The following is a 12,204-nucleotide window of genomic DNA, read 5'->3' as shown; positions in this document are numbered from 1 at the left end:
CCAGGTCATCCGTAACACATTGTATGTCTTCCCGCGTCACCAGATGGTATCGTTCCACCCATTTGAATACAGGTGCGAAGAGGTAGCCCCATCGGTATCTCACCCCCTTCTCCTGGAGCCATCTAGTGAGAGCCCCACAACGTATATGCTGACAGCTCTTGAAATATAGCCACCCTTGAGTCGCCATAGTCCACCTCCTTCATACATCTCACCTTTTTGGGGATCCTCATCTTGTCCCCATAGTAATACATACGTTCCAGGACTGAGCACGGACCACAGGCCCCCCCTAGCATGGTGCACTCTGTCTGTGGTGACGTCTCTCCTTCCTTGGAACCTAGAACCATCCTTATTATTTTCTGTATCTTGTGTTCCAGGCCCACTGGTGATTCCCCTTCAACTCTTGCAGCCCGAAGTACCAGAGATTGTTCCGTCTCTCCTGGTTCTCAATATCGTCCACCTTGAGGTGCAGTTTATCCTCACACCTCTCCATTTCCATGAAGCATGCCTCCATTTGTGTCTCCAGAAGTCCAGTCAAGGTTTGGCTTGCCTCCACCCCATCCATTCTGTCCTTGAGGATGACCACCTTAGCCGAGAGGTCTGCCCGCTGCACCCCCATATCTGCGCTCATCCCTCTAATCTCCTCCAGGATAGTCTGTATATCACTTTTGATGGACCCGAGCTCTGCTGAGGTGGCCGGGTCCCCTGTCTCCCTTCCCTTAACCTATGCCATCTCCTCCCCACTTTGATATTGGAATCGCGCTACAGCACCTCACAAGCTCATAGGCATTCTGGGTCATCTCCACTAGTACACCTCGGGGGTGATCGCAAGACAATAGGCCTAATTCCAACAGTGGCTGCCGTGCCCCTTGACAGTCCCTTTTGCTACCAGCTTGCCTGGTATGACCAGGCCTCTCGTGCACACTCTTACGCCTCCAGACGGTGTGTCAAGCTCCCCATGGATGATTCACATCAGGTGTCGGTGTAGATGGTGGCCTCCCAGCTCTCTATGTTAGTGGGCTGGCGCCACAGCAAAAGTCCTCCACGTGTCAGGTGCTGGATCACCTGGGTACTAGGTTAGTTTCCTCGGGTAGGTGTTCCTCCTTGTCCCAGTTTCGCCTCAGGGCTGGGCAGCAGTGCTAAGCCAAGTGGGATTTGGTTCACGTCATCCCCTGGTTCCTGATCCACATCTTCAAATGTCCCCCCAGAGTCCAGGCCAGCTCCCCATCTGCGCCCGCTGCTGGAGGATTTCCCAGTGTTTAAGCCACACGTGGTCATGTGTTGATTCCCCTTCCAACGACAGGGCACGGGGGCTGCAGCCCCTTACTTTCCTCGCGACGGGGTGCTTTTCACCACTGCTGCATCTATGCTCAGGGAGTCCAGAGTCGGTCTTCCCAGGGCCTCAGTAACTCTCTGCAGCACCAGTATCGCTCTGCTTCAGGCCCGTTAGCTCGATACATCGTCAGCAGGGTCCCCTGTTCCCTCTCTGAAGCCCAACACCAAGGGTGCCTGGGTCAGCTGGTTGGCAACGTCTCTCCACTGCAGTGGGGGCTCACTCCACAAGGCGCAGGTCTCCCGGTTCGGTGCGGGCATCGGGGTTCTGCCCCCGGGCTTTGCACTCCGCTGCCGCCCAGATTGTTAGTGTTTACTGGTTGGTGCTCCTGCTACCAGCCCGCCCGGCTGCAGTACAGGAAAGCATCTAGTCCGTTGTGGCCCGTGGTGAAGCAACATGAATTCTCACTGGGAACACGGGCCCAGAAACTTGACAGTCATGGCTGCTGGTGGCTCCACCTCTGGTTTCGTGCCTACGGAGCGGGAGTCATACTCTGATTTAGGCCCACCAGGGCCCGTCTCCGTGCTGCTGTCTCCCGAACTATTGATCGCGGGGTGGGCAGCTACGACTTCCAACGCTTGAGGAGTTGTTCCAGTATTGTGTTCGGTGCCGCAATTCACCATGTTTCCTCATTTTACCAAGGCAGGGGACGGAGCTCGGCTCTCAGACAACCATCTTGCCTGCGCCCCCTGGTGGCATCAACAGGTAACTTTTTTAAACAGGAAGGCTTTACAACTAATGTCAATACATAGGGCCTCATCACAAGTTGGGCGGTATCCCAGCTATATTACCGCCCGGGCTAATAGCGGTACCGGCAAACCATCCGGCACTAAAAGCGTCGGTTCACAGGTTAGGCGGTAACAGTAATTCCCCATTGGACCGAATGGGGAATTTTCGGCACAATTAGTGCGCGCTAATAGTGCAGCGCTAATTGCGCCCGAAAATGGGAATTTTCCCTGCGCATTTACCCCTAGCTCAGAGCTGCGGGTAAATGCAGCCAACACCCATGATTTGGCGGACCCTTAAATGCAGCAGTAATAGTGTTACCACTGCATTTAAGGGTTACCACCAAACTCGTGATGAGACTGATACTCTTTTGGATAAGTATTAAATGCTGCAAGTGAGCCGTGATAAAACTGGGATACAATTTGAGCGTCCTATCTATTGAGGATGTTGCCAATTTACCATCTCTTTCTCTCAGCACTGACGGTTCAGCTCACAATCCCTCTGCATCCAACGGTATAACGATGGCAGCAACAAAGTCAGTGAAGGTAAGCTCATACATCCAACTGTAGGGCAGACCCAAAAACTGATCGATAAAAAATCACTCCAGAAGGGATCAATAATGAGCGCACAGTTTGCAAAGATAAACAAAGTTTTATTACATGCAACTATGGCCATAAGTGGCAGTCAGTCCTGTAGAACTGAAAAAATGAAGCCACGCTCGACACACCTATTCTAAGTTACGTCTTCCATAGCAGAGAACCGTAAATGATCATACGCAAAACATGCCAGATACAGCATAATCCCCCATTCCCCATTGGCTAAAACCTATACAAGAATCTCAACATCCCCTATAGATTATTTCACTATTGGTTGTGCATAACTAGATACAACCCTCTTCAAGATTACCTGTTATGCCATCAGCAGAAGACTCTATAAGGATTGGTTCATTATACTCAGGTAAATTGTTGCAATAATTTACTGTTCTCATTGGTCAAGACAACTTTTGGACAACTTGTGATGTGCATACCCTTGAGAGGGCCCTATCAGGGAGCTAGTGTGAACAATGAGGTCAAACCTGGCTAGTGCTACAATGACTTCTTCATGAGACCAGACAATTTGGCAATCTTGAATGGCTCATTTGACCTTGCAGCTGTGCTCTTTGGCATCGCCTCTTGCGACTGCCATCTGGGAACATGCCATACCCCAAACAAGGACCCTACTCTACCTCTCTTGGGAACCAGGTGCTTATAAATACATAGTGGAGGCACCACCCTTCAGAATTTATTTCTCATATTTGTTTGCTCTAGTTAATAAAGTTAATGAAAACACCCGCAGTTCAAATGGTCCTGTCGCTTTTCACTGGGGCACTATTGCTCCAATCCTGGCTTGACCGTGTGGCAGTGCCCGATAACAGGCCCTGTTCTCATGAAACACGTCCTTCAGAGCTGCAGCACTAATCTAATCAGCTAAGACCAACGTTGCGTTCCCAGCTCATGTACACTGCTCATCTTGGAACAATTAATATTCTATCTGCTCTGCGCATCTCCCTTCATTCCGAGAGCATGGCTGTTTGATCACTCACTGGGGGAAGGATGCATATTGATATGATATGATGTAATATTTGAGTTATATCGTGCTTATACCCAAGTGTTTCAGAGCGTGACAAGGCAAGGGAGGGGGACAGGGGAGAACAAAACAATGATCGTTCTAGGCCCAGTGACATTGAGAACCTGCAAGTGCATGGGAAAGGGTAGAGGGGAAAAGTGCATGGAAAGGGGGGAGAAGTGGAAAGTGTGGTGCAGAGGAACAACAGATAAATAATAATAAATACATAAATAATAACAGCAATAAACAATGGTAGTGCAGCCAACAAGTGGCAAGTGCTGGGTTTAGCAGACAGGGTATGTCTGAAAGTGCAGATAGGAAGGAAAGGGGGTGGGGGACTGTATGGGTACAGATACAGACTCCAGTGCAGTGGTGGCCCGGAGACAGTGCAGGAGGATGGCAGGGTGAGCAGGTACCTGGGCCTGGAGGATAGAGGGATAGAGGGTAGCCAGGTGCACAATGCCTAGAGGGAAACAGATCAGCAGGGGAGAAGGGGGGCAAAGGAAGAAGCAAACAGGAAGGTCTTGAGGTGCTTCCGGAACCTTAGATGGGTCGCCTCAAGTTTCAGAGTGGCAGGGGGGCTGTTTGAATGCGAGGCCCCAGCCAAAGATATAGATCCACCCCCAGCTTGTTTCTTTGAAAAAGACTGACCCTGATGGAGTTAGAGGAAGAGGAGCAAAGAGCTCGAGTGGGGAGGTATTTACAGAGGGATAGTTAAAGGTATGTTGGACCCAGGCCCCAGAAAGCCTTGTGGACTATGCAGAGGGTTTTGAATTTAATCCTTGCATCCAGTGGGAGCCAATAGAGAGATTTCAGAGCTGGAGAGATATGGGGAGGCCAAGGACAAATCTTGCAGTCCTGTTCTGGATTAGTTGGATAGGGCGGAGAGTAGAATCAGGTAGATTTAGGAAGAGGCTGTTACAATAGTCCAACCTAGAGAGAACCAAAGCTTGGGAGACAGTGACCTTCTGGGGGAAGGAGAGGAAAGGCAGAGTAACTTTGAGGAGGTACAGTAGGAAGTTTGACTTTTTAGAGACATCAGAGATGTGGGCGGAGAAGGAAAGTGTGGAGTCAAAGATGACCCTGAGGTTTTTAGCCTCACAGGTGGGGGTAGGAGGAGGGCCAAGAGAGGCCGGCCACAGAGTGACGGAAAAGGATGGTGAAGGTGTGACCATGAGGAGGATCTCCGTCTTGCTGGCATTCAGACAAAGATCTTTGGCGGCACACCAATCTTGAATGACAGTTAGGCAATCAGAGAGGCAGCCTGAAAATGAGTTGAGTGTCATCAGAGTAACACTGTAAATGTTAGCAGAAAAAGGCAATGCAGTGGCTGAGAGTTGACAGGTATTAGTTGAAAAGCCAGGGAGAGAGGTTAGACCCCTGAGGAACACCACAGGTAGAGAGGGAGATAGATGATAGGAAGGACCCAAGTTGGACCTGGGAGGGTCGATCAGAGAGGAAAGAGGTCAGCCAGGCCGTAGCCTGATTGGTGATACCCAGGTTATCACAGAGATGGTTGAGCAGGATGGGATGGTTGACCGTGTCGAAGGCAGAAGAGAGATCGAGTAGGATGAGGACACAGGGAATGTTAGAGTCAAGGTTGGAGAGCAGATCTTCACAGATGTTCAGGAGAGCAGGTTCCATGCTTCTGGCAGCTCTGAAGCCAGACTGGTGGTCATGGAGACAGCCAACAGAATCAGAATGAAGGGTAAGCTGAGTGATGGCCAGCTTTTATGAACAAAAGCAAAAGCGCCAACGAGCAGCCTAATTCTCTAGCTATTGGAAATAACATGTTTTAGTGATGCCTAATCCAACATGGTAGGACTCTTGCTACGTTGGCACACAGTCCTAAAACAATACCATTTACCATATCTTGCTTTTAAACACTTCAACTATCTCCTACTAGCGGCCAGAAAGTTGCCCATAAGTCTTAATGAAACCAAAACACTATATAATCACTACTGCTAGCTACAAGCTATTAAACAATGCTGGAGCTCTAACCTTTAAATATAATGAGCAATGTTATAACATTGTTACTCCTTTTTCATTGTGTAAGGTTTTATAATGCTTTCTGAAGTGTGTCAAAGCTTAGATACAATTAACACGTGTGCAGGATTGCCCATTCAAACTGACACTAAATGACCAACTCTTATTGTTAATACAATTTGCGAGCCTAAACCTCTATCCTCGGTTGGGGCGTTGCACCTGTATCCCAACACAACCACGACTCGAGATATGCGCAACATAGAAACAAAAACGACATTAATGCCACTAGCAATAGAGATCTGTGTGCTGCATCGACTGCTTGATAGGATGGCATGTGTCATGCACCTTCACTCACAGAAGGTAGAGGTGTGCTTGAGTGAACGTTTCTTCTGTGTTTGCAGTGGACACATGGAGAGTATCAGGTGCCAACATTGGTCCCTGGTCCATGTGAGCTGCCCTGAGATCAGGCTCATCAGAACATAACAACTGGGTCTGCTGCTAGGTGCGTACACGGGACACTTACCACAGAGGAGGTGGAGCAGACCTCAGAGCACAGTAAGCACCTCCCCAGGATCCCAGAACCAGAGTCCACCTCTTTCTCCTCAGCAACGGGCATCCCTGCCTTGCTACGGTCCTCTCTGCACCACGTTACTCTGTCGCTGCCTAGGCTTTATGGGCAATGAATTTCATCCATACGCAACCTCCATATCGTCTCGCGAGCAAGCAGGCCGATAAATCATAAATCAGATGAGGAAAGTTCCAGACATCACAGCTTGTGGAGCTCTCTGTCCATGCAATCCAGGGCACAAGTCCTCTCAGGAGAAGAGACCTCTGTGAATTGCACGGTGGGAGGGACATGACACACAGATAGATGGAGGGGGTGAGCAGGCAAAGGAAGAATCCCTACACCAGTACAGGATGAAATCATGTACTTTCCAACAAGATTGCGGATTGGGAGAATCATTGTAAAACACCCACACATTGATTTAAATGACCCAGAGACGTAAATAATAACCTTTTCTGATGCACCAAATTCATGCCTGAGCATTTCCCTTTACCACGTGAACCAGATATCTTGTTTCTGAACACCCATGTCTTTCTTGTGTTAGCAATGCTTTGCCACATAGGTGGCTAGCATCACCATATGGAGCAAAACCAAAAATCTAATAAACGTCAGGTCACCAAAAGTGGACAGGAGCATTATCCAACACATTTTCCTGATGGCACTTTGCCCACAATATAAGCTAATATTCTGCCAGTGTAAAAAAGCATTTTCATGCTGGCTGTGCCAAACATGTCCATGGTGGCTGTGCCTACATAGGTTAGTATCCCCACGTATAAACACTCATGTTCGCTTTGCCCATAATGCTGGTAAAAATGCCATGTCATTGTAAGAAAACATGTCCCTTCAGGCTGTACCAGTATAGGCCAGTGTCCTCACTTAAGAAGATTCATAGTGGCTTTGCCCAAAATGTCAGTAAAAATGCTGTCACTGTAAGAAAACATGTCCATGCTGACTGCAAAATTCTAGGCCAGTATCTAAACATAGGGACACTCAACATGCAGTTGTCCATTACGCCACTAACAATGCATGCTAGTAACAAGAAAACATGTCCATACAATTTGGGATCAAGGGACAGTTTCCCCAGCCTCCACTTTTCCTGTGAAGAGACTTCCCTTCCTGGCCCACATGCACTAACTTTCATGCACATTCACACTGCACTTTCATTCTCTCTTTCGCATATGCACCCATATGCTGCAACAGTGACACTGCAATCTCAAGCTCCCATTCACATGTGCACCCATCTCTACAACATTCGCAATGCACTTGCATGCTCTTATTCAGACGCACACCCATTTTCTACAACATACACACTGCACTCGCAATTGCATGCACACACACACAACACCTTTCATGCACACCCGCATACATACACGAAAACAAAGGTTTTTATTTTTCATTTGCTGTGCATAGCCTCTGCTAAGGTCTTCCTTCGGCTACCACACACCAGGCAACCTGGAACCGCCGCAGGTGTCAACCAAACACCTTTCCCTGACATGCGGAGCCCAAGCACCACCACCAACCCGACAACCTAGGAATCTGTAACGCATGGGGATGCGTAGCAGTGGCCATTCCACGCTTTCGGGTCTGCAAGCCCATTGGATCATTCAATGCATTGCTGCCCTATTGCCTTGTGTTGTTGTAGTGCTGTAAACAATACAAAGCCAGTGCAAGAACACATGCACAGCTGCTTGCTGCAATAATAATTGTGGCTCCTCTATAAGGAAGGCGGGTCGACAACCTGTTGCTCATTTTGGATGAGCAACACATAGATCTGACAAAGGGACACGACATGACAGGCAAGGACTTTCCCCCCCAAAGTTAGGTAGAATTAAGAATGTCTGAATGCTCTCATTGTAATTATTCTGCTGCAAGTTTGAGCAGCCACTCACTGTTCGATTTCCACGTCTGATTTGCTTTGGTTCTTCACGATGAAAAGTGCAGCTGCAGGGAGACAGGAAACTGTGGTTGAACATTATGCTGCTGGTGCTTAGCCCTTGGTTGTTATCGTCAATAAACCGTTCGGCACGTTATGTTGCTGTTTCCCATCTCACGTGTTTGTGCCTGTCATTTCCTGTCATACGTTCTGTGACTACGCGCTTCCGTAGCTTCTTCAGTGCGAATGTTGTGCCTTTTTGGGACGTCTTTGAGGCTTTTGGGATCATCGTGAACAAACGTTGCACTGCTACAAACGTTGTATCAAAAAACATGTGTTGTGCCCTGTTTAAAGCATGTGATAAAGAAAAATGTTTTGCTGCGACTAGTTTACTTGCTCAATTTGCTTGTCCTCGTGCAAAACATTTTGTGATATGGATATGGTGCCAGTAACAGGGACGTTATTTGGGGACGGCCAGGGGTTGCAACTGCGACCCCTGTGATCTCCCTTGCTGCCCCTAAAAAAAAAAGGACAATTTAAAACAAAAAGTATTTTTTAGATGTAAGCTTCTGGGCTGTGGCCAGCGCCATGTGGCTCTTTGTTTCTGTAGTGGGTGGCTTTTTTTGTCCAGGCCTCTTTGAAAAATCAGGGGGTTTCACAAGTGTAACACTTTGAGCAGTGACCCGAAATAAGAAAGAATAATAATAACAAATAATGTGTCTTTCTGCAATTCTATACAATAATTGCTAGAGTCATTAAAGGTTTATTTCAGGCACACTTCAGGGGGTGAGTCACTGATTTAGTCTGTTCTTAAACACCTTAACTCAGGCTTTCATCATTCTGAGGTTGATAAATGAGTACCAACACAGGCTGGATGATATTGCATGTATATTTTTTCTATAACACATAATTTTTATCCTTGGAGGTCCGCTTACATTCATAGTCATTTGGTAATGTGTGCCTATAAACACTGATATTAACAATGTATATGGTGATCCATTCTTGTAAGAAATGCATATCACATTATAGTGTTATAGTAACCATATTTTTCGTAGTGTACTTAGGAACAATGCTATGTGATGCCCCTTCCTATTTTGTCAAGAGGTGAAAGGTCGTGTTTCATCGCTTCCAGGTATTGGGTCAAATGACATCACTTGCTGTGATGTCATCAGAGGACAAGGGTCACTTCCGCTACCCCTGGCAATTTGGTGAAATGACGTCCCTGGTAAAGCATGTTCGCACTCATTTTGCTGCATGCCGTGTAACACTATCAGAAAAATACTCAAACCCCATTTACTCCATTGTTTCCTTTTCCTAAACATGTTTATGTGACATGGACTCAAGCAAAGGGTTTGCTCCTTTTGCTTTTATGCAAACAATAAAAATGGCACTTAATTGCGCTTCATTTTAGTACTACATTTGCGCTTCATTTTAGTACTGCATTTGCCTATATAGCCACAGGTTTATGATGGCTGGACGTTGTATATGTTTGTATAAACTTCATTTGTGGAGATAACTGTTGGGGAGAATTCTCATTTCTGTGCTAATTCCCTTCAAGCTTAGAGACCCCCAGCTCTTTTGCTGGACTTATTAGGAGCTTTTAATTGTTAACTCTGGAGTGAGTGAGACCCTTTTCTCACTCTCTCATGTGTTTTACCTGATTTGGACTCTGTGTTTTCATTGGTTTTGGAGTCTGACAAACTCCATAGGCATCTGCTTTTTGTATGGTGACACACAGCACCTTCAGTGCAGTGTCACTGAGAAATCCTCTATATTTCACATAAGGTTTAAATAACCTTTCTCGTGTGAACTACAGTTCCCAAGAAAAGTAAAGTGACATTGACTTTACTTACCTTTTCTCTTTGTAGGTCCAGCACACACCATTTTATGTGGAGTGCTGGGGGGTTACCTAGTAGCCCCCATCCTAAATTCTCATGTAACATTTTTATGTTACCCTCACTACTTTAAATGGCTGGTGGCAATGGTTTATTTTTTCCTACCATTGAGCTTTCCTACCGCAGGCTGAACTTTCAGCTGCAGTACAGCACCCATGGGTGACCATTTTGTCAAAACGGCCCTGTCTTTTTTTGCCATTTTCTGTTTTGGAGGTCTCTCTTGGGTTTTACTCTATGCTTTGAGACCGATTTGAGCCCTTTGTTTGTCTTGCCTTGGGTGGGCTTCAGTACTGAAGCCCGCCTCTGACTCCAGTGTGTCTGGGAGGACAGGATGTGACAGAGAGTCCCAAAACCCCTCCGTCCTCTGTCTCTAGGAATGCCGAATGCAGCTAGTCCTGATTGGCCGGCTGGCTGTCCTTTCTGTGTGATTGACAGCCTAGGATGTGCATGAAGGGAAAAACCTCCTTAAAAGGCAAGGCTTTTGGGACTACAGGCAGAGTTGACCACTGGGAGAAGCACCCAATGAAGAAACCCGGAACGAAGCTTGCTGCAACCTGCTGGAACTTTGAATTGCCTGGTGAAGCCCTGCTGCTGTGCTGAAATCCTTTTCCACCTCGACAGAGAAGCTCCGGATGGAACGACTTCTCCCCTTATGTTAGTTGGACCAACTAACCCTGAGACAAACTCCACTGGACCACCATCCCGACTTGCTGTGCCTCTCAGTTGCTTCAGAAGCCCAATGCCAAGGGTTGAGTGTCCGTAGTCGAGTGCAACATCTGCTATGGAACAAATCCGACCTGTAGCTCCAGGAAACTCCTGAGGACCATCCCGAAGCAGGACCTCCAGATCCAGAGTCCCCTCACCAGAGTGCCGGACCGAGGGACCGAAGAGAGTCCAACCAGTGTCCAAGATCTGCATCGGTGCTGCTTGCTAAGTGCTGAAACTGCGAATTGCAGCTAAACCGAAAAGAGCCCATAGCTGCCCACGACCTCCCAAGTACCACCGGAGGAGCCCTTCAGACGTCCTCCCTCTTGTCTTCACGAATGAGGCTCAGGAACAAGAGTCTGCACCGCTGTAGCAGGACAGAATCCAGCTGGACCACTCTTCTTCTAACCGGAGGTTCTGTTTAGGCCTGGGGTACTTACCTTATTGCCTATAGCCATGCTCTTCTCACTTGGGAATTGCATTGGCCTACCTTTTACAAGTTGATTTCAACTCTCTTCTCACAGGCTTAACAGCTTGTGACCCTACAAGTGACTTTTCTTACACTGTCTAACTTTGTGCAAGACTTTGATCTAAGAAGTGCATCACATCCATAGACTGTGCCCCAGATGACTTCGGCTGTCCTGGCTCACTGAATACTCTTCTTGTCCTTTGACTTTGACCCTCATAGGTGGTAGCTTGTTGTATACTGTTACTGCTGGGAAAGGCTTATCTGGATTTCATTGGAAGATTTTGATGTCCTCACATGTACTGAGAAACTGTCTAACATGGCTGCTCAGTCACACTACCAACTTGTGTAGTACAGACCTATACCAAAAGGTGGGTTACCTAATACCAAGCAGATAAGTGTTGTGTAGTCCCACACAGTGTAACTGCACCAATTCTTGCCTAACAATAACAACCAGGTAGAGTTGTAACAACATTGTGTAATACCCTTGATTTTTGTCTAACTCTAATTCAGAATGTGCTCCACTATCCTTTACCTCGATCATTATCTGTTTTATTCTTTTCTCGGTCGGTGTGAGTGCATCCAGTGTGCCTTTGGTTCTGCTGGTTATAACTCTGATTTGCGGATCTTTGGATATTGCTGCAGTATCAAGTACATGGTGAAAGTGATCCGGTTTTCCAGTTTCGTTTGCTCCTACCTGCTGAACTCACTCAGTGCTCTGCAAAGCTGCCTGAAGCTTATTGTTCTAACTGGACCGATGTGCATCACTGTGCGCGTCTGTGTGAGTGTGTGCAGAGTACTCTGCTGGTTATAACTTTGACTTGCAGATCTTTGGATATTGCTGCAGTATCAAGTGCATGGTGAAAGTGATCCGGTTTTCCAGTTTCGTTTGGTCCTATCTGCTGAACTCCCTCAGTGCTCGGCGCGCATCGGTGTGAGTGCATGCAGAGTGACTTGTGTGCCTTTGAGGCCTTGAGATGGAATTGGGATCCCCTATTTGAGCTGGTACGGGCTGTGCCGTGGATCTTTATCAAATCTTAAAATCCTTTGGAA

General features: G+C 47.3%; 1 protein-coding gene across 1 annotated transcript in view; it reads right to left on the bottom strand.

Moving 5' to 3' along the window:
• Positions 1-8,162, bottom strand: part of ARL13A (ARF like GTPase 13A) — an 890,733-nt gene extending 882,571 nt beyond the window's left edge. Inside the window, exon 1 of the mRNA XM_069613008.1 lies at positions 8,102-8,162. The gene's annotated coding sequence lies outside the window, so the exon portion shown is untranslated. The remainder of the gene's footprint in view (positions 1-8,101) is intronic.
• Between the last annotated feature and the right edge of the window lie 4,042 nt (positions 8,163-12,204).

Source organism: Ambystoma mexicanum, chromosome 5p (assembly GCF_040938575.1).
Source record: "Ambystoma mexicanum isolate Mex_15411 chromosome 5p, UKY_AmexF1_1, whole genome shotgun sequence".
Taxonomy (NCBI): Eukaryota; Metazoa; Chordata; class Amphibia; order Caudata; family Ambystomatidae; genus Ambystoma; species Ambystoma mexicanum.
Note: the sequence above shows the minus strand (reverse complement) of the source record. Positions and strands in the feature narration are given on the sequence as shown.